At 37.7% G+C, this 23,960-nt stretch overlaps 1 protein-coding gene across 12 annotated transcripts in view; it reads left to right on the top strand.

The window, feature by feature from the left end:
- Nucleotides 1–23,960, top strand: part of ZNF529 (zinc finger protein 529) — a 78,634-nt gene that overhangs the window by 2,779 nt on the left and 51,895 nt on the right. The window lies entirely within an intron of this gene.

Consider the following 23,960-nt stretch of genomic DNA (forward strand, 5'->3'; position numbering starts at 1 on the left):
TCTTCTCTTCCCAGTTAATGATGGTACCACGAGGATGGATCTCCTTTCCCAGTTCCTCATCAAATGCTGTTTCTACAGTTAATTTTCATATAGACACTTGCCAACACTTCCCCTTGTATGCTTTTTGTTGTGTTCTCATCATGCAGCCATAGTCCTTTTTTATTTTACACAGTGATTTGTTAAGGAAGAAACCAATATTTAGGTAGAATTATACCTTTGATACTTTAGATATTCTCCAGACACATGAGTGGAAAAATGGCAAGGTGGATAGTTTGATTGATTTCAGTGTATTATATAATCGTCTCTGAGTCTTTTTTTTTTTTAAGATTTTATTTATTTATCAGAGAGAGGGGGGGAGAGAGAGCGAGCACAGGCAGACAGAACGGCAGGCAGAGGCAGAGGGAGAAGCAGGCTCCCTGCGGAGCAAGGAGCCGGATGTGGGACTCGATCCCACGACGCTTGAGATCATGACCTGAGCCGAAGGCAGCTGCTTCACCAACTGAGCCACCCAGGGATCCCTGGTCTCTGAGTCTTGAGCAGGGGTCAGCCGACTTTGACCCAGCAGGCCAAATCCAGCTTGTGTCCTGTTTTTTTGGGTCTGTGAACTAAGTTTGGTTTTAACATTTTTCAGCAATTAAAAAAATATCAGAAGAAGAGCCATATTTCATGACATGTGAAAATTATATGAATTTCAAATTTTGATGTCTACAAATAAAGTTTTGGATTTGGTCAGTTAAAAAGTTTGTGGAAATTTGTTAACTCTTTTGTTAAATAAGCACCTACATAATATCCTTGATTTTACTTTTAGGCCCACAAAGCTTAGCATATTAGAAAATATCCTTTACAGAAGTTATTGACCCCTAATCTAGAGTATCTAAATTAAAATCTTAGTTTTGCTGTTTAGTGTTTGTGAGTTTGGATAATATGTTCAGCATCTTTCTATTCCATAATTTGTAAAATGCAAATAATATGAATTTAAAGGGGTTTTTTGAGGATTAGGAGCTTTAATATTAATAGAGCACTAGAACAGTGACTGACAATAATAAATACTTAAGTTAAAAACTTGTTATCTGAAAAAAATTTTATTTATTTATTTAATTTCAGTGTTCCAGAATTCATTGTTTATGCACCATACCCGGTGCTCCATGCAATATGTGCCCTCCATAGTACCCATCTCACCCAACCTCCTACCCCTCTCCCCTCCAAAACCTTCAGATTGTTTTTCAGAGTCCACAGTCTCTCATGGTTCGTCTCCCTGTCCAGTTTCCCCCAACTCCCTTCTCTCCAGCTCCCCATGTCCTCCATGTTATTCCTTATGCTCCACAAATAAGCAAAACCATGTGATAATTAACTCTCTCTGCTTGACTTAATTCACTCAGCATAATCTCTTCCAGTCTCGTCTATGTTGATACAAAAGTTGGGTATTCATCCTTTCTGATAGAGAAATAATACTCTATAGTATATATGGACCACATCTTCCTTATCCATTCGTCCATTGAAGGGCATCTTGGTTCTTTCCACGATTTGGCGACTGTAGCCATTGCTGCTATGAATATGGGGGTACAAGTGGCTCTTCTTTTCACTACATCTGTATCTTTGGGGTAAATATCCAGTAGTGCAATTGCAGGGTCATAGGGAAGCTCTATTTTTAATAAAAACTTGTTATTATGTGGGTAATCTAAGTCTACCTTCATAGATAAGGAGCAGTGGAAATGAGAAATTAATTGTAAAAGACACTTGTAAGTAAGAAAATGGACCATATGTTCATATGGTCTAGAAAGGAATCCTTCGCCTTAAATGATTTTCCTTGGAATTGTATACCCAATTATTGCATATTTATTTTATTAATGCATACTTTTCTTGGGGAAAAGTCTATAATTTTATGATACTGTCTAAGGTGTACATGACCCAAACAAGTTTGGAACCACTAACTTATTTATAATAACTTATACTTGGAAGTTGACTTTAGGAGGAGTTTGTCTAAAATTAATTTCCTGTATTATGTAAGTATTATTAATCACATTACATCTAGATTAATATTATATAAATAGATATTCTAATATCAAATATATAAAATTTAATGCTATGCAGTTTTCATGTTTATGAACAAAAGTACTCAAGAAATTGCCAGAATATAAAGTTTAACTATTATATGCATTTCTTAGCAGTTTTTCAAGGATTATATCCAATAGGGTACATTAACCAGGCATTCAGTGAGAAAGGCAATGATAAAGCCGCATTTATTAAGGCTCTACGGTGGGGGCCTCTGGGTGGCTCAGTCGTTTAGCCTCTGCCTTCAACTCAGGGCATGATCCCAGTGTCCTGGGATCCAGCCCTGCATCGGGTTTCCTCCTCACAGGAAGCCTACTTCTCCCTCTCCCACTCCCCCTGCTTGTGCTCCCTCTCTTGCTGTGTCTCTCTCTGTCAAATAAAATCTTAAAAAAAAAAAAAAAAAAGCTCTACTATGGACCAGTTTAGTCTGAAAATGTCACCTGAGTTGTGCTCATTCACAGGCCAGTCTTAAAATGGAAAGTGTCTCATATTGATGAATTAAAGTAAAGAGGGAAAGAGAGTTGGTAGGTTTATTAAGTCATAGTTTTCATAAGTAAAAGATGGCCCATCCCACAATTCTTTTTAGAAAAATGCTTTAAATGGAAATTGTTGTTCTATATTCCTGATGATGAAATTCACATAGTCTTCTTGAAAAAATTATTAATCCAAGGTGAACTTATATAATAGAAAGTTAAGAGTACTCATAATTTTAGGGGTGCCTGGCTGGCTCAGACAGAAGAGCACATGACTCTTGATCTTGGGGTTTTGAGTTTGAGCCCCACCTTGGGTATATAAATTAATAAAAAATAAATAAAATTTTAAAAAAGTATGCATAATTTCATCATCTAGAAATAGTCACTAACATTTTGGTATACTTTCTTCTGAAGTTTTCCTTGTGTGTATGTTTATGATTTTGTGTTTTTAGAAAAATTTACAAGGATTAGTCGTTGAAATAAGACCTCTTAGACTGAAGGAGGATTTCAGTCCAATGTCTGTAGCATCAAATGACAGAACTAAAACAATTTAGTGATAAGTTTGATGTTTTTTTATTCAAAGGAAAACAATCCATGGATTGGGGGAGTATTGTGCCTCCCACATAGTGGGACATATCTGGGATTTTGGGCAAGAGAGAGTTTTCTAGAATGTTAGAAGGACCAAGACATAAATGGTATGATTGGCTAAGAGGTCAGGAATTTCTTTAAAAGATTAGTAGGTCCTATTTTTTCGGGTGAGGTAAAGCTAGCTAAAGCTGGGATGACAGATTGTGATTGGTATATGTTAGGATTCCTTGACAGTTGTTTCCTTTAGGTGCAGACCAACTAAAGTTTAGATTTGTGATGTGGGCCAGGTCACTAGGGTGGCCTCCATTTTGTGGGTTTTGATATACAAATCAGTTTTATCAGTTGGTATAAGAAGGAAGTGACAATGATGCCCAACTGATTTGATAAACCTTTTGACTCTTTGCATCTTTTGGAATTATATAGATATCAATTTATGCATAATTCCAGGAGAACATATTATCAAGTAAGGGTACTCAGAATTAAGTATTTCATTTTTTTCTTCTTTCTTTTTTCTTTCACAAGACAGCACCAATATCTCAGGAGCAAGTATCTTGTCTCCGTTATATAATTTATGCTGACAAGGTTGGGTTTATAATTTCAGATAACAGAATTAGATGTTAGTAGTTATACATTAAAGTCTGGGTTAGACAGAAAACAAGATTGAGTTTTTGTTAACATTTTCAGTTTGTTACCTAAGTGGGTCAGATTCTCTGAGCTAGTTTTAGGAGGCAGAGTGGTAACTCTGTAGCTGCTGTCCTTTTTTTTTTCCTGAAAATTGTCATGGTAATGTCGTTAGTGAAGACTCTATTTTCAAGCCTGTGCTCTGTAATATATTAGCATTATAAGGAAGCCCAAGAGGTACAAAGTACCTACAAGGTAGCCCAAGAAGCTCAAATTTTCACTCTCAAAAAATGTTAAGAACTGAAGAGAATTTCCTTTAATAGTAGTGGATTATAGGATATGAAATAGCTTCTCCATCATCAATAAAAAATAGATAATATTTTGTTTGCTTGTTTTCAGTTAATCTTGACAACTTGCTGAGGTGCCAGGTACTATTGTTTTTCTCATTTTAGAAGGAAATCTAGGCAGAGCAGATAATGTACTTACTAAGTCACAGAATAACTTTCAGAGCTAAGATTGACAAAGTGAAGCTTTAACCACAGAACTTGTTCTTATTGATGACTGTATATAACCTCTCAATTTTTAACCTTTCTTACTCATTAATTCATTACAAATTACTTTCCTCAACATTTAATATGAATTAAGATAATAATTTTTTAAAATTAACATATTTATAGTAGCTACCAATAATTTATTTCACTTTTTCCCTACTTTGAGATTTATAGTTGGTAAAATAACTCTGTGATGATTATCCTTGGGATAAATTTTTGTCTACTTTTGTATCTAGTTCCTGCTCACAGAACTTACTCTAGTACTTGAGGGAACACCACTAAACAGAGGTAATTTGCTCATTATTAAACAAAGAAGATCAAATATATGTGGGAATAAATGTAAGGTAGACTGTGATAAAGGCTTTAAAGAAACAAATGTTGGGAATCCATATGGAAGAGACGTTCTGATGACAGCATTCTCAGGTTATAACCAGATTGTACTGATGACATAAGAGCTCTGTGGAGGTAAATATGTTTTATTCAAGATTTATGCCTTACAATTTTTTAAAGATTTTATTTACTTGAGAGTGAGAGAGCATGAGTGAGGGGGGGGGGGGATGGAGTAGGGACAGAGGGAGAAGGAGATTCCCCAGAACCCTAAGACCATGACCTGAGCTGAAGGCAGACACGTAACTGACTGAGCCATCCAGGTGCCCCTATGACTTAGTTTTTTAGTAAGCTTAGATGTGAAGGGAGACTAATAGAACAAGATTAAATAGGTATTTGGGAGGCCTCAGGGCTAAAAGGAATGAATTAGAAGCAATTTAAACCCATGTACCAGAGAGACATGAAAGCAGCATTTAGAACGTCAGAAGTACCTGAGACTTCTCTTATGAATTTTTAGCTGTTCTTTTCTAGGCAAAACTCCACCTTCCTTGGCCGGTAAAAGTCTAAGTGTTAAATTAGGTTTTGGGATCTAAACAAAAGCCATTCTGAGTTGGTACCTATTCATCCTTAGCATTTTTTCAGAGTTCAAGGGAAGAATGTTTAAGACTACCTTTTAATAGTGGCCTTGTATCAGTATTACTATTTTTTTTTTGGAAAAATAGCTTCCTTTTTACTGAACTTTATTTTATTTAAAGATTTATTTACTTGAGAGAGAAAGCATGTGCCTGCATGGGTGGGGTGGGGGGGAGGCAGAGGGAGAGAGAATTTTCTGAGCAGACTCCCTGCTGAGCAGGAATCATGAAGCGGAGCTTATCTGAAGCGGAGCTTATCTCATGACCCTGAGATGATGACCTGAGCTTAACCAACTGAACCACCCAGGTACCCCCCCTTTTCACAGAATTTTAAAATGCATATTTATATTAATACATGGCTGCTGCCTAAATTAAGTAGCCTTAAATAGAAAATCATAGAGAACACAGAGGAACAATGCTACATAAGACTGTTAGTAACTGTTAGTTACTCTTCTGTTACTGGAAATTTGGATTGTTTCTAATTTTTTAGAAAAACTGTCTAGACAGAAAAATTGTCTAGAACATTTTCTCTATATGTTTATATTATATATTTAAAAGCAAAATGATATTGCATATATGCTTTTTATTTTTTTACTATTGAACATTTTGAACATTTTAATATTTTCCCCATTAGATATAATTGATATTTTAAATTATAAGTATTTTTTATAACTTTGCATTTAACGAATACCTTAGTACTCAAGAATGTCAGTAATGGGGGCGCCTGAGTGGTTCAGTTAAGTGGTTCAGGGGTTAAGCCTCTGCCTTCGGCTCAGGACATGTCTCAGGGTCCTGGCATCAAGCCCCGCATCAGCCTCTCTGATCAGCAGGGAGCCTGCTTCCCCACCTCTCTCTGCCTGCCTCTCTGCCTGCTTGTGATCTCTCTCTGTCTGTCAAATAAATTTAAAAAAATAATAAAGTCTTTAAAAGAAGAATATCAGTAATGTAATTTATTTTAACCCATTCAACTATTGTTCAAGCTGAATCTTCCCTGGGAAGTTTCTTCTACTTGATGTGTAGCTCCTGTGTCTTGACCAACTCTACTTCTTCCAGTGCCCTCTGGGAATATTTGTCGTGTCATTTCAAGTGTACAGTATGTTTAGGAATGTGGCATTGGTTTCTACTGGGTGGAATGCAGATGAGAGCAACCTGCATAGATGTAATTATTCAGGGGAATAATGTAGGAACTGGAGTGCTTACCCTGTCAACTGGATCTCACCGAATAAAAATATCTCCTCTGTGTACCTCCCCATTTAAAATCCCTTTGGAAATAAATGAAACAAGATGGGATCAGGAGGGAGACAAACCATAAGAGACTCTTAATCTTACAAAACAAACTGAGGGTTGCTGGGGGGAGGGGGGTCAGAAGAAGGTGATGGGGTTATGGACATTGGGGAGGGTATATGCTATGGTGAGTGCTGTGAAGTATGTGAAAAAACCTGGCGATTCACAGACCTGTACCCCTGGGGCTAAAATTACATAATATGTTTATAAAAAATAAAAATTTAAAAAAATCCTTTTTGAATTTCACATAAGTAAAATCTTTTTTTTTCCAACATCTTTTTGAGATTTATTCATGTTGTTGCGTGTTATGGGCACCTTTGTTTTTCTTATGTATCCCATTATAGGATGTGGCACAGATTATTTATGTTCTTCTGTTACTGGAAATTTGGATTGGATTGTTTCTAATTTTTTCTTTAGAGATCCTGGTGCTATAAACATTATTGTATATGTATTTTGTGGACATAGGCATTCAATTTTGTGATGGAGATCCTCTGGGATAGGACTACTGGTTTATGTAATATATCTGTGTTTAGATTTCCAGTGTGTCATGTTCTCACAAGCACTGCATGAGATTTCTAATTGTACTAAGTTGAGCATAATATTGCAGTCTTTATGCTAACCACTAACAGAATAGTGTATGACAGTATAAATTAGTGGGGAAAACTAAAATAATACAATTATTTGATTAATACAACAGAAAGTAAGGATGGTGGAGTGAAAGAACAAACGGGGACACATAAAAGTAAATGTTGATGTACTCAACATTAATAGTAATTTAATCTAATTAAAGTGGACTAAATACTCCAATAAAAAGAAATTTGTTGTCAGACTGAATGAAAAGAAAATCAGCCACCCTATATGATTTTAGCAGCTGACACACTTTAAGTATAATGACGGAAAAGTTGAAAATAGAAATATGAAAGAGATAATAATGCAAATACTAAGGGAAAGTTGGTGTCTCTATATTAAAAGACTTTAAGGCAAGAAATAGTAGGGGAGATAACAGGGAGACAGTTCATAATGATGAATGTTTAAATCTAAAAAGAAGATACAGTAGTCACAAATTTATAAATACCTAATAGAAGCTTTAGGATATACAAATCAAAGATAACAAAAGTATGAATTAGGGACAGTCACATGTTGAAGATTACAGTCATTGTTGAAGATTTTAGCATACATTTCAATAACGGTTGGAACAAGCAAACTAAAAATCATTAATAGGTATGGGGCACCTGGATGGCTCAGTCAGTTAAGCATCAAGCATCTGCCTTTGGATTGGGTCATGATCCCAGGGTCCTCTGCTCAGCAGGGAGCTGCTTCTCCCTCTCCCTCCCCCACCACTCTGCCTGCTTGTGATATCTCTCTGTGTAAAGTAAATAAATAAAATCTTTAAAAAATCATCAATGATAGAGGTTAGCAAAAGACCTAATTCGCATATATAAAATAGCATATCCAACAACTGGAGAATACATATACAGCCAATCCCCCTTATTGAAATTGCAAATTGCTTCACTTCTTTACCTTTTGTGTTCGTTGAATGGAGAGACTAAAATTATAGAGGACTGATGAGAATTACATGGCTAGATTTACAAAGCACCTATCACATAGCGTTCTCAGTAAATACTTTTTTTTTTCTTCACGCTGCAAGGGGCATGAATTTACTTTTCTGGAGAAAAGTAAAAGTGGTGAATGATGTTACTGAAGTAATCCAGTGTAGCTGATTGGAATTAAGAAATAGGAAGTGCTCGGTGCTTGGGTGGCTCAGTAGGTTAAGCATCTGCCTTGAGCCCAGGTCGTGATCCTGGAGTCCTGGGATTGAGTCCCTCATCAGGCTCCCTGCTTCTCCCTCTGCCTGTCTCTCCTGAGTAAATAAATAAAATCTTAAAAAAAAAAAAAAAAGGAGTAGGAAGTGCTAAACCAGAAGATTCTGAGACTGTTGCTAGGGGCAGGCTGGGCTCTAAGTGGGCCAATGCTGTTTTGCAACAGCATTGTTTTCTGCTTTTGTGTGTGAGATGGTCAGATGTGCCGAGTTTTTGCATAACCAACCACCCCAAAACGTAGTGGCTGAGCCTTAGAACAATGATAAATAACATTTATGTTCATCATGAATCTGTTCATTGGGCAGAGCTTTGTGGGTATGGCTAGTCTCTGCTCTATTTGACTTCAGCTAGGGTGGCTGGAAGGTTTGGAGCTGGAATCATCTGAAGGCTTGGTCACTTACAGTTGATGCTGGCAGTCAACTGGAACCTTGGACTGTTGTTAGAATATGTTGTTATGGCCTTTTCTGTGTAGCTGGTTGGATGCCTCATGGCTAAATGGCTGGATTTTAGAGTGAGCATCTTGAGAGAGAGTAGGAAGTTACTTTGCCTTTCCTAACCTAGCCAAGGAAGGTAAACAATAGCATTTCCTCTACATTCTCTTCACCAAGTGAAGCGCAAAGGCCTGCTCTGTTTCAAGAGAAAGAGAAATAAACTCTGCTTCTTCATGAACAAGTGGGAAAGTTCGGGAAGAAAATGTGGCACCTGAGATGTTGTGGGCTTTACTGGAATTTACAATATGTAATAGTCCCTAAGGCCACCTATCTCATTTTTTGCATGTGTGTTCATAAGCTGTTGTTTGCAGGCAGGAAGACAAGAAAAGCTCACATTAGTGTTCATCATTTTGGGAGCTGAGAGGTTCATCTGGTTTCATAACCAAATTTTTCCCAGTTCTTGTCTTTGTGGTCTCTGTGTTTCTCCAAGAGGGGCTGCTGAAGAGTATTGACAAATTTTTAAGCATTTTTAACCATGGCTTTTTTTAAAAAAAAGATTTTATTTATTTATTTGACAGAGATCACAAGTAGGCAGAGAGGCAGGCAGAGAGAGAGGAAGGGAAGCAGGCTCCCTGCTGAGCAGAGAGCCTGATGTGGGGCTTGATCCCAGGACCCAGGGACCATGACCTGAGCTGAAGGCAGAGGCCCCAACCCATTGAGCCAACCAGGCGCCCCTAACCATGGCTTTAGTAAGCCTCTTTCCTTCTCGTTCTTCAGCACAGTTCTACATCAGATTACGTGAACACTTCTTATTTTGAACTGCCGTATATAGCAGAAATATATCAAAGAAGCTCAGGTCTTTCCATATAGGTTAAAGATGATGCCAGACAACCTAAAGTTCTCCTGAATGGTTCCTCTAATTAATATGTAGCATCTCTTATAAGTTTGTCCTCTTTCAAAGAAGTAAAATTAATCCCCGAGGAAGAGATATTTGACCATGCAAAGAATGATGAAGGAATGATTAAGAGAAATTGGTCTCGGTGTACCTCGGTGGTAGACTCGGTTAACCATCTGATTCAGTTTTGGCTCATGTCATGATCTCAGGATGGATGAGATGGAGCCCTGTGTCAGGCTTCTTGCTGAGAATGGAGTCCACTTTGGATTCTCTCTTCCTTTCCCTCTACCCCTCCTGCTTACGTTCTCTCTCAACTAAATAAATAGATCTCCTTTTTTATACAATGCTTTTAAAATTTTTATTTATTCATTTGAGAGAGAGAGCACAAGTGGGGTGAGGGTCAGAGGGAGAAGCAGACTCCCTGCCAATCAGGGAGCCTGATGTGGGACTCGATCCTGGGATTTTAGGATCATGACCTGAGCTGAAGGCAGATGCTCAATGACTGAGCCATCCAGATGCCCCTAAATAAATAAATCTTTTTTTTTAAAAATGTTTTATTTGGGATGCCTGGGTGGCTCAGTTGGTTAAGCGGCTGCCTTCGGCTCAGGTCATGATCCCATCGTCCTGGGATCGAGTTCCACATTGGGCTCCTCGCTCAGCAGGGATCCTGCTTCTCCCTCTGCCTCTGCCTGCCATTCTGTCTGCCTGTGCTTGCTCTTTCTCTCTCTCTCTCTCTGACAAATAAATAAATAAAATCTTTTAAAAAATGTTTTATTTATTTGACACACAGAGACAGTGAGAGAGAGCATGAGCAGGGGGAGCTGCAGGCAGGCAAGCAGAGGGAGAGGGAGAAGCAGGCTCCCCGAGGAGCAAGGAGTCTGCTGTGGGGCTTGATCCCAGGTCCCTGGGATCATGATCTAAGCTGAAGGCAGCCACTTAGCCAACTGAGCCACTCAGGTGCCCCTAAATAAATCTTTAAAAAAAGAAAAGAGGAGAGAGAAGTTGGTCTCATTTGATTACTCATGGAAAACTTAAAAATTCTTTGCAATTTCTAGGAAAATATAAGATTGGTACTTGACTGATCTCAATGTTAGTATGTGTTGAGATTCCATGTTTTATGAGGCTTTATTTAAAGATTGAATAGTAGGAGTAAGACTGGGACCTGCACAAAGAATCAGTCATGGAACGATGAATTCCAAAAGGAAGATATATTGTGTCTGAAAAGGTTTTGCTGTTTTAGTGTGATTATCTGTGTGTCTGGACCATTCTGCATTTTGTGTCCTCGAACTCAGAATCAAAGAAACTGTCCAGTGAGAGATGGCGGATCATCCAGATTTAAAAGTAGATAACTCTAGACTTCCATCAGTAGAAAAGATGTTAGAGATTTTTTTTTATCCCAACATAAGTATAGCATATAAAAGAATAATTAAGGATGACATATATCTACAAGGTAGACTGTATTGTAGCCGATACAACAATTTACTAAGTAATTTGGTATAAGAAAAGGTAGTGCTTAGGATATGTTTTAAAATAATGTCTTATATCCAAACCCAAACAGGGTAGGGGATAATAATGTGAAATATGAAACAAAACAATGACAACTAGGAAAAAAATAGTATGTGACCTAAGGGTGAGCCCAAGGTTTCAAGAAAATTTTTAAATTTAATGTGAACTCTATTATCTAAGCTAGAGATTTAATACTGTATTAGAAAAGTAATTCCATAATTATATTTTCTTAGCCAGTAATGGAAAAAAGGATGTAAGAATTCACATTTATTGATAATTTATAGGGTAGGTGTATGGCATGCAGTTTGCTTATATTCACTATTTCACTTAGTTGGTAAATTGTGATTATTTTCTTCACTTCTAGCCATGTTTCTAGACATGTTTGGATAGTTGAGGAATTACGTAATTCGTAGAAACTTATGGGGCACCTGAGTGGCTCAGTTGGTTAAGCATCTAACTCTTGATTTTGGCTCAGGTCATGATCTCAGGGTCATGAGATTGAGCCCCACATCAGGCTCCATCCTTAGTGGGGCATCTTCTTGAAATTCTCTCTTTCCTTCTCCCTCTTCCTCTCTCCCCTCTGCCTGCCTCAAGCTCATGGATGCATATGCTCTCTCTAAAAATAAATAATTTTTTTTAAAAACATAGTAAATTTTGTCTGAAACAACTAGATTTCTTAAAAATATGTAGAGAATCTGATTCTCTACAGAGAAATCAGAAACACTGATTTCTGTAACTCCTCTTACGATAGATTTCCAGCCATAGCCTATTTGCTTGCTATGTAATAGCCCTCTTCTTGGATTTCAAGCCTTTATCTACTTTCTTTCTATTTTGAAGACATTTTAAAATTTTCACCAGGAATACTTGTGTTTGTGCTTTTAGGGATGGGTAACATTCAGGATCGTGGCCTTAGACTTCTCTTGAGAGAGGGGGGAATATCTGGGTTCTGCTCAAGATGGAGTTGTACTGGGATGTGATGATGGAGAACAGCAACTTGGCCTTACCAGCGAAGCTATCTGCTTCAAATAATTCAGAATATGCTCTCTGGAATATCAAGGTTATCTTTTAAGAAGCTAGGTGAATTCAAAGCTTTGTGTTGCAGATAACACCTCCTTTTAACATCTTCACCATTCTTCATGATATTCAGACATTTCTTTTTTTTTTTTTTTTAAGATTTTATTTATTTATTTGACAGAGAGAAATCACAAGTAGGCAGAGAGGCAGGCAGAGAGGCAGGCAGAGAGAGAGAGAGAGGAGGAAGCAGGCTCCCTGCTGAACAGAGAGCCAGATGCGGGACTCAATCCCAGGACCCTGAGATCATGACCTGAGCCGAAGGCAGCGGCTTAACCACTGAGCCACCCAGGCGCCCTATTCAGACATTTCTTAGGCCCATTATATATTCCCACTTTTCTTGATTCTTAGGGAGCTAGATGTTAATTGTGGGGCAACTAAGGTATGTCCATTGTCAAATGAACCAAGTGCTGTATTGTGTTTGAACTCCAAATTGATAATGTTAATTTCCAGCCCACCTTTAAAGAGAACAGCTAGATGAAAAAAAATCCTCATTTGTTTAAATTATAAAAAATAATCTCTACATGGTAATAGATTGAAACAAAGTAATGTATTTAAAATAAAGTGAACATGTGTGCCTGGGTGGCTCAGTGGGTTAAAGCCTCTGCCTTCGGCTCAGGTCATGATCCCAGGGTCCTGGGATCAAGTCCCTCGTCGGGCTCTCTGCTCAGCAGGGAGCCTGCTTCCCTTCCTCTCTCTGCCTGCCTCTCTGTCTACTTGTGATCTCTGTCAAATAAATAAATAAAATCTTTTAAAAAAAGATAAATAAAAATAAAGTGAACATATTCTTTTCCTGTGACAAAAATCATTTTATATCTACTTTGTTGTTGACAGTTACAATCCATGAACTTTGCATTTATCAACAGTTAGCATTCTAGAAAGGACCTGTGAATGTTTCAAAAAGCTCCATTTTCCCCCTTAGCATTTAGCAAAACAAATATTTAGCAATCATAGCTAACACAGTTCTCTTGTCCTAATTGCTGTGGCTAAGACTTCCAGTATGATGTTGAATAGAAGTTGTGTGCGTGGGTATTCTTCTTTTGTTCCTTTTCTTAGAGGAAAAGCTTTCAGCTTCTCAACATTGAGTATGACACTAGCTGTGGGCTTGTCACATTTGGGCTTATGTTAAATAAGACTATAACAGTAGTTTTTCCAAGAGACTCTCATTTGCTGGCTTTGATGAAGCAAGTTGCCAAATTGGAGAGGTCCATGTATCAAAATACTGAGGTTGGCCTCTGGGCAAGTGCCAACAAGAAAAACAGGAGGCCCTCAGTCCAACAGCCTGCAAAAAGCTGAATGTTGCCAATAAGCATGTGTGCTTAGAAGCAAATCCTTCCCCCATTAAGCTTTCAGATGAGACCTAGCCCTGAACCACACCTTGATTGCAGAGTTATGAAAGACCCTGAAGCAGAAGATCTAGCTAAATGTCCCCAGACTCCTGACTCTTGGAGGACCAGCACCTACACATTTTCCACCACAATGTTTCCATTATTTCAACATTGGCTAGTTAAGTTCTAAACTGATTCCTGTGGACATTTGATTTAATATTGTGATATTTGAAGTAATTCTTGCTTTTTTTTTAAGATTTTATTTATTTACTTGACAGGGAGAGAGCACAAGTAGGTAGAGCAGCAGGGAGAGGGAGAAGCAGGCTCTCCTCCAGGTAGGGAGCCTGACACAGGACTCTATCCCAGGACACTGGGATCATGGCCTGAGCTGAAGGCAGCCACTTAAATGAGCCACCCAGGTGCCCCTCTTTGTTTTTTTTCCAAGGATTTTATTTACTTATTTGACAGAAAACACAAGCATGAGGAGTGAGAGAGGGAGAAGCAGTCTCCCTGTGGGACTTGATCCTAGGACTGTGGGATCATGACCAGAGCCGAAGGCAGATGCTTATCCAGCTGAGCCACCCAGGCACCCCTAATTCTTGCTTGCTGACACAAGATGTGCCACACTTAAACTTTATACCTCCTCTTCACATGAGCAGACACTTGAATTGAAACAACTGCCTTTTTCTGTATCCTTTTTCAGTATCAGTAGATATTATTCTGTTCAAAATATTTATTATGTTTATTACAAACATTTTAAAAAAGATTTTATTTATTTATTTGACAGAGATCACAAGTAGGCAGGGAGGCAGGCAGAGAGAGGAGGAAGCAGGCCCCCCGCTAAACAGAGAGCCCAGGACCCCAGGATCATGACCTGAGCCGAAGGCAGAGGCTTTAACCCAGTTAACCACCCATGCACCCCTATTACAAACATTCTATTTTTTTTTTAAAGATTTTATTTATTTATTTGAGAGAGAGTGAGAGAGAACATGAGCGAGGAGAAGGTCAGAGGGAGAAGCAGACTCCACATGGAGTTGGGAGCCTGATGTGGGACTCGATCCCGGGACTCCAGGATCATGACCTGAGCCGAAGGCAGTCGTCCAACCAACTGAGCCACCCAGGCGCCCCACAAACATTCTATTTTTAATTTTGATTCTTGTAAGTTAGGATGCTGGCTTGTTATAACTATTTCAGGTGGTTCTGTAGCCAATTAATATGATCAGTTAGTATTTGAAAGCTTACTTCTACCTGGCACAAAATGTTCAGAGCTTATCTTGTGCTTTCCCTACCATAGATTCAGACATTTTCCCAGGGAGTTCATAAAATGGGTATTGGTATTTAGTGACTACAGTATAAGCAACAAGGGTTGCTTCGGGTTTTGTTTTTTTTTTTGCCTTAATTTTGAGTCTTTTATCTCTTTCTTGAAATTGATCTCTTTCAACTTTTTTTTTGTTTTCTGGGATTTAGATTATTTACTAGAATTTGACTACATTTTCAAATTGATTGGCATAGGAGTTGTTTATCATTTAAATGGAAATATATGCTCTCTGATGGTTATTTCTCCTCTAATTTTATTATACTTTTAAATATTTTCCAACTCATTACATTCTATCTCTATGTTTATTAATTTTTCTTCTCCTTTTCTTTGTTTTACTTATTTATTCCTAACATGTTGAAGGGGATGCTTCATTTATTTATCTTTATTATTTTATTTTTATTAATATAAGCATTTAAGTTTATGATCTGACCACTATGCTTGTATGTTCTAGGTACTAGTAAAAAATTATTTAACGTTTCTAACATTATGGTTTTCTAAAGGTTGTTAATTTATTTATAAGGCTTTAAAAAAGATTTTATTTTATTTATTTATTTTTAAAGATTTTATTTATGATTTGGCAGAGAGACACAGTGAGAAAGGGAACATAAGCAGGGGGAGTGGGAGAGGGAGAAGCAGGCTTCCCGTTGAGCAGGATGCGGGGCTTGATCCCAGGACCCTGGTATCATGACCTGAGCCGAAGGCAGATTCTTAACAACTGAGCCACCCAGGTGCCCCCATTTATAAGTTTTTATTTAATTCCAGTTAGTGAACATACAGTGTTATATTGGTTTCAGGTATACAATATAGTGATTCAACAATCCCATACATCACTCAGTGCTCATCACTTAATACTTGTGGATATTAAGTGACCCAGCTGGTCCAGCCAGCATCATGATGTTTTTGTGGTTTATGGCCCCACAGCGGGGTGTTCCAAATCTTCAACAGTTCCAGAGTCTGAGCCCTGTTTATTGAACAGAGCAATTCTATCCAATTTTTATCCAGCTCAGGGTCAGGTTTCATCTTGAGTCAGGCCTAGGCTAAAATCACCAAGTCAGGAAACAACAGATGTTGGCAGGGATGCGGAGAAAGGGGAGCCCTCCTACCCTGTTGGTGGGAATGCAAGCTGGTGCAGCCATTCTGGAAAACAGTATGGAGCTTCTTCAAAAAGTTGAAAATACAGCTACCCTATGACCCAGCAATCGCACTACTGGGTAAGCAATCACACTACTAGGTATTTACCCTAAAGATACAAATGTAGTGATCCAAAGGGGCACATGCACTCAAATGTTTCTAGCAGCAATGTCCACAATAGCCAAACTATGGAAAGAACCTAGATAACCATCAACAGATGAATGGATAAAGAAGATGTGGTGTGTATTTATATATCCAGTGTAATACTATGCAGCCATCAAAAACTGAAATCTTGCCATTTGCAACAACTTGGATGGAACTACAGGGTATTATGCTGAGCGAAATAAGTCAATCAGAGAAATAATTATCATATGATCTCTCTGATATAAGGAATTTGAGAGGCAGGGCAGAGGGTTGTGGTGGGTAGGGAGGGAAAAAAAGGAAACAAGATGGGATTAGGAGGGAGACAAACCATAAGAGACTCTTAAACTCATGAAAAAAAACTGGGTTGCTGGGGGGTGGGGGAAGAGGGAAAGGGTGGGTGGGTGATAGACATTGGGGAGGGTATGTCCTATGGTGAGTGTTGTGAAATGTGTAAGCCTGATGTTTCATAGACCTCTACCCCTGGGGCATGTAGTACATTATATGTTAATTTTTAAAATGCCTATGCAGGAGGCCTGGGTGACTCAGTTGGATAAGCATCTGCCTTCAGCTCAGGTCATGATACCAGGGTCCTGGGATTGAGTCCCACAATGGGCTCCTTGTTCAGTAGGGAGCCAGCTTCTCCCTCTGCCTAATGCTCCCTCTGCTTACTGCTTGTTCTCTCTCTCTCTCTGACAGATAAATGAATAAAGTCTTAAATAAAAAAGTGTCAGGCCCAGGCAATTAGAATGAATTCAGGATTCAAAAAAAAAAAAAAAGCCAGTAGTTTTTCTTTGGCAGCAGAAAAGGCCTAGATTGCTTTTTTTGTGAATCATAGAGTCTAACTGACCCACTCAAAAATATGCACATTAACCCAAATATCCATGAGATGGTGAATGGATAAATAAAATATTATCTATCCATACAACGGAATATTATTCAGCCATAAAAAGGAAAGTACTGATTCATTCTACAACATAGATGAACTTTGAAAATATCAAAGGGAAAGAAACCAGACACAAAAGGCCACATACTGTATGATTATATGAAGTATTCAGAATAGGTAAAACCGCAGAGACAGAAAGTGGTTATAAGGGGTTGGGGAGAGGGAAGAATGGAGAGTGACTGCTAATGGTTATAGTGTTTCTGTCTGGGATGGTGAAAATGTTCTGGAATTAGTAGTAGTGATTGCACAACTTTGTGAATAGGCTAAAAATTACTGAATTATATGCTTAAAGGGGTAAATTCTATAGTTACATGAATTATAGCTCAATTTAAACAAATAGACTAAAAAATATGCTGGAAGAGCATCACCCTCTAATAGGCATTTCATTTCCACATAGCATTTATTAGCAAGATAACTGCTTTCTAAAACCACAACAGTATATTTCCAGCTGATTAGAAAACCTATTAATGCAAGTAATATGCAGGGCTTTGAGGATTAGTAGAAACTTTAAAAATCACTGAAGAATTCACTATTGAGAAACCACATGAATGTAAGTAATGTAGGAAGAGCTTTAGAGAATTTAGAGAATTCATATTGCTGCTAAGTCCCATGAATTTAGGGAATGTGACAAGGCCTTTTTGTGGAAGATACTTTTGAGTCTATCAGAAAAGGTTTCCTGATGAGACCCAAGACACTATGAAATAGAAATTTGGGTAATGGTAAGATTTTATTCATACACTAATGACAAGCAGAACTTATATGTTGAGAAAACATATAAATATAAGAGATGTATTAAGGCTTTTATAACAACATTCCCAGCTTTCTAAGAATCAGATAATCAGATAATTTTTAATGTATTGAACTAATATTAATAACTTTCATTAATTCCTCCTCTTGTTGAATATTAGGATATTCTTATTAGAGAAAAAGTCTGTAAATTTGAAAATTACTTTCTTTTCATCACAGTAATAAATCATAAGCTATTTCATATTATTCATGTTACTTATACTTAAATTCATGCCAAAAAATACCCCTGTTAATGTAATAAATTTGATAATGGAAATCCTTCTAACTCATATATAGGAATATATTTTTCCCATTCTTCAAGATTTAATTTGTTGAAACACTTTTCACTATTACAAAATTTTTGTCACTATTATATTTGTCCTCCTCTTTTATGTAAGTAGAATTTTCTCTGAGGCATATACATAAGGTAGGCATAAATCTAGAAATATGAATATATATAGCAAATGGTTTATTGATATTACAATAAAATACATATTTGGTGACATTACATACATTTAATGAGTTATGTTTCATTACCAATATGTAGTTCCAGGTGCTGTACAAAATTGTACTATAACTTAATAGCAGCATTTCCATCAATCCCTTCATGTACCTCTGTAGTGTTTGTTACATTGTCATGGATGATTTGTGTACCTGATTTTCACTGAGCAAACGTGCACCTTTAGCGTATCACAGAAGTAAAGGATGCAGTTCAGTTTCCAAAACTTAACTGCATTTTTTTCCTTATTGCCGTTCTTTACACAGAAGTAGAGTTACCTAATGATAGGGAATAGATACATTAGACTGTATCTATCTGTATCATTCGACTGCTGGTTGGTGCTGCGGTTTCATCTGGAGGTAGAGATTCTTCTAAGCTTACTAGGGTAGTTAGTGCAATTCAGTTCCCTGAAGGTGTGTGACTGAGATCCCATTTTCTTGCTTGTTGTTGGCTGAGGGTCACTTTCATCTCCTAGAGGCCACTAGCTGCCAACACCCCAACCCTAGTCACAACATGGCTGTGTGCTTTTTTTGAGGACAGCAGGCATGTGTCTGCTTCTGCTTCTTGTCTCTTTTTGAAAATCTCCCCAGTTAGGTGAGAGCCACTGGAATAGCGTTGACATGGTTGAATTCATGTCTATCATTGTACATTTGGTTTTCTATATGTGTCATGTCCTTTTTCTTCCTCTATTTCTAATTTACCACATTCTTTTATGTGAACATTTTCTAATATCTTCATGTAACTAATGACTTCTTGCTATATTGTTATAGTTTATTTTTATTTTTATTTAAGATTTTATTTACTTATTTGACAGAGAGAGACACATTGAGAGAGAGAACACAAGCAGGGGGAGTGGGAGAGGGAGAAGCAGGCTTCCCGCTGAGCAGGGAGCCCGATGCGGGACTTGATCCCAGGATCCTGGGATCATGACCCAAGCCGAAGGCAGCCACTTAATGGCTGAGCCACCCAGGCACCCCATATATTGTTATAGTTACTTGAGTTATTTCCTTAAATAATCTTCTGGGGCTTATCAGAAACAGCTTCAGGGGCGCCTGGGTGGCTCAGTCGGTTAAGCCGCTGCCTTCGGCTCAGGTCATGATCTCAGGGTCCTGGGATCGAGTCCCGCATTGGGCTCTCTGCTGAGTGGAGAGCCTGCTTTCCTCTCTCTCGCTCTCTCTGCCTGTCTCTCTGTCTACTTGTGCTCTCTCTCTCTGTCAAATAAATAAATAAAAAATCTTTAAAAAAAAAAAAAAGAAACAGCTTCAGATTTATGCTAACTTAAATCCAGTAAGAGAATTGTTACTCCTATGTGTTTATTCCCTTTTCTCCATTTTTAAGGTATTATTATTATACATACTCCCATCTATGTTATAAACTCTACAGTACTTTCCTATGATTATTACTTTCTATAACTATACATGTTTTAAAGCTAATAGAATAAGTATATATTTACAGAATAAGTATATATTTACAGATTTTGTGATATTAATTTTCTTATTATTCTGGTTCTCATTTGTTTCTACGGTTTTGAGTAACCATCTGGCGTCATTTCCTTACCTCCCTATGGTATTGTTTTCTCCCACCTCTTTTGTTCTTTTGTACTGTTACTAGTATAGCAGTATTACATGTTAACATTTTGCATTATTTTTCCAACACATTATATACATGTTTTTTATACAATTGCTTTTAAAATAGGACGTAAAGTAGAAAAATGTGATTTGTACTGTATTTTATAATTACATAATTGCTTTCACAGGTGCTCCTTGTTTTTAATGTAGATGAAAATTAGAGTCATGGCTCATTTGCTTTCAGCTTGAACCAATTACTTTAGTAGTCTCTTAAAGTGGATTTGCTGGCTACAAATTCTCTCAGTTGTTTTTTTTTCTTGGAGTGTCTTTCTTTAACCTTAATTAAAAAAAGATTTAATTGATATTTTATTTAATTTTTTTAAAAAGATGTTATTTATTTGATAGAGATCACAAGTAGGCAGAGAGGCAGGCAGGGATGGGGTAGGGGGAAGCAAGCTCTCTGCCGAGCAGACAGCCCGTTGTGAGGCTTGATCCCAGGACCTTGAGATCATGACTTGAGCCGAAGGCGGAGGCTTAACCCACTGAGCCACCCAGGAGCATATTTTATTTATTTGGAGTGTGAGTGAGGGGAGGGGAGAGTGAAGAGAGAATCCTAAGCAGACTCCCTGCTGAGCTCAGAGTCAGCCACAAGGCCCATCTCATGACATCTGAGCTTGTGACCTGTGCCAACTTAGCCTCTGAGATGCCCCTAGCTTTCATTTTTGAAAGCTGCTCTTTCTACGTATAGGATTCTTGACTAAAGGATTTTTCTTTCAGGATTTGAATTTGTTTCCCCACTCCCTTTTGGCTTCCATTGTTTCTGATATGAAGTCACCTGTTACTCTAATTTGGGCTCCCTTTTAAGTGATGAGTTCTTTTCTCTTGGTGTTTTCAAGATGTGATGTTCTTGCCTTTGTTTTAAGCATTTTTACTCTGATATGTTTGTGGATTTCTTTGTGTTTCTACTACTTTAATTTGCTGAAATTCCTGGATGCATAAATTGTTATGATTGTTAAAATAACATTTAATTGAAGCACAGAATGCTAGTGAGTTGTGTTTTGACAACAGAATACAAGAGAAGTTGAAATAGAGAAGTGTATTACTCACAGGTCTTGGAGGAAGTACATAGCATGCCTCCAGAGGCCAGATGGTAAGGTCAAGGCAGAGTGCAGAGAGAGGTAGTACCTGGGGCACAGGTCTTTATTAGAGTCCATGGATGGAATGTGTTAGGGTTCCTGGGTTGGGGCTGAATTGGTCAATACAAACTGAGAGTGGCATTTTAGTAAGGCTCACAGCGGTCTTATTTCAGGGGCACATTAGGCACATAGATGCTGGGAGGCAGGGGAGACTTGAACAGAAGGCTTTTGGGAAATCGTAACAGGAGCTTCCACTTGCTATAACTCTACAGACTGCTATGTAGGGCATATGCTTTTATGAGGGGCTTAGTCTAAGTTTAAGATTTTGGCGAGGCACTTAGCCAGACAAAATGTATGCCAAAGCAGCAATACCATGAAATAGTATAGCTAAACTCTCATTACTGTCAATAAATTTGGGGAGTTTTTTTTAAAGTTTTGTTATGCCTTTTTCTCCCTCTCTGCTTATGCTGGTATTCCTATTATGCACATAGTGGCACACTTCACTGGTGCCCCACATTTCTCTGAAGCTCACTTTTCTTCATTATTTTTTCTGTCCTTCAACATGTATACTCTCTAATGACCTATTTTTTAGGTTGCTAATTCTTTCCTCTGCTAGTTCAAATATATTGTTGAGCTCTTCTAACAAAATTTCCATTTGGTTCTTTGAAGGAATTTCTCTTTTTTAAAAAGATTTTATTTGACAGACAGATCACAAGTAGGCAGAGAGGCAGGCAGAGAGAGAAAGGAGAAAGCAGGCTCCCTGGTAAGCAGAGAGCCTGAGCCTGATGCGGGGCTCAATCCCAGGACCCTGGGATCATGACCTGAGCCCAAGGCAGAGGCTTTAACCCACTGAGCCACCCAGGTGCCCCAGGATTTTCTATCTTTTTTGAGAAACCTTATTTGATATAGCATTGTCATCATGCTTTTATTTCTTTAATACGATTCCCTTTAGTTCTTTGAATATATTTACAGTGGTTTCTTTGAAGTCTTTGTGTGTTAAATCTGACATCTGTTGCTCTAACAGGCAGATTTTCTTTTTGCCAGTGTATGAATCATACTCCCCACCAAGTGGGGAGCCTGACGCAGGGCTTAGTGCCAGGACCCTGGGATCATGATCTGAGCAAAGGTAGATGCTTAACTGAGACATCCAGCTGGCCCACAAATAGACATTTTAGATAAGATATTGTTATTGCTGCATTTACCAGCTTAGGAAAATGTGAGAGGAAAATGGTGTTTTCAAGAGGAGATGAAAGAAGGGCCTGAACTGTTCCATGCCCAGAAAAACCAGTGAAGGGGTATAAATGAAGCAAAACCAAACCAAATCAAACCAAACCAAAAAACAAAGGGAGTTGTTGTTGTTGTTGTTGTTGTTTTTACAAAGTTTGATTCTGGGAAACTAATGTTTGGTTTCATGGTTTAAAACTTGCTGAAAAGAACAACATTCACTTGGGCTTTGTTAGAGTATCTGTTGTATACTGCATCACTTTCTTTCCGACCTCAATATGGAAATTAAAGAGGGAGGAATTGGTAAGCCGGGAATATAGAAGGGCTGATCCACTCCTGCTCTAAACACTGTCACCCTTAGCTGGTGGGAAAAAGAGAGCAAGGGAAGGGAAAATAGTTTTAAATGTTCTCATTGTTTTACTGTATTTTAGGGCTTTTTGATATAAAATTTGTATATACTGTATCCATAGGTATGAAAAATATCAACTGCCCTTATTAAGTACCCCTCAATATACTCTAGTCCTAGGCAAACATTAATTCACTTATTTATTTGCCTTTTCTGGACATCTCATATAGCTGGAATTATATAACACGTGGTCCTTTGTGACTAACTTCTTTTATTTACCATAGAGTTTTGAAGGTTCATGTTGTATATAGTATGTATCAGTATTAATTTCTTTTTATTGTGTGGATATGCTACATTTTGTTTATCCCTTTATCAGTTGATGGACCTTTGGGTTGTTTTTAGTTTGGGGCTATCGTGAGTAATGCTATCATGAATATTCATGTACAAGGTTTTCATTGAATATGTGCTTTAATTCTCTTAAATATATATGGAAGAGTAGAAATGGTGGGTCATATAGTAATTCTATGTTTCACTTTCTGAGGAGCTGTTATGAATAATGCTGCTATGAACATATGTGTGTGTTTTGCATGGACATATATTTTCATTTCTCTTGTGTATATACATGGGAGTAGAACTGTGGATCTATGTTTAACCATCTGAGGTACTGCTAGATTATTTTCCCCAGGAACTCACCATTTTATATTCTGCCCAGCAGTGTTATGAGTTTTTGCTTTCCTATGTCCTTGCCAATACTCATTATCTTTATTTTTGATTATAGCCATCCTTGTGGGTGTGTACTATTTTATTATTATTTTGCTTTGCATAATAGTAGGGTCTGAACTATAACTTTAGCCTGTTGCCTAAAGGAGGTCATGGGATCGTATTATACCTTTATGTATACAGAAAGTAAACAATTCCCTTAACATAAAATCTTGTAAGTATTTATGGCATTCAGTAAAATACCAATGACAATTTAAATATTATTACCAGGCTAGCAAACAGTGAAATAAACAACTAATTAGGTTTACAGGTTTAGAAGGTAAGCGAAAGGAGAATGAGGCCAATATTCATTTACTATTCTTAGTTCAACACCTTATTATATCAGGTTCTTTGAAATAAATTAAGTCTTAGGCTAAGATGTTTACTTTGTAAGATGAAACAGGACTTAAAAAAAGCTCAAAATATAATAGAAAAATGCAGAGGAAATTTTTAAAAGGCAATATAATGTAGAGCATCTGACGTTCTGTAGTTAGGATGAGATTTCATGTTCCGTTTTATACAATTCT

This window comes from Mustela nivalis (genome assembly GCF_964662115.1).
Source record: "Mustela nivalis genome assembly, chromosome: 18".
Taxonomy (NCBI): domain Eukaryota; kingdom Metazoa; phylum Chordata; class Mammalia; order Carnivora; family Mustelidae; genus Mustela; species Mustela nivalis.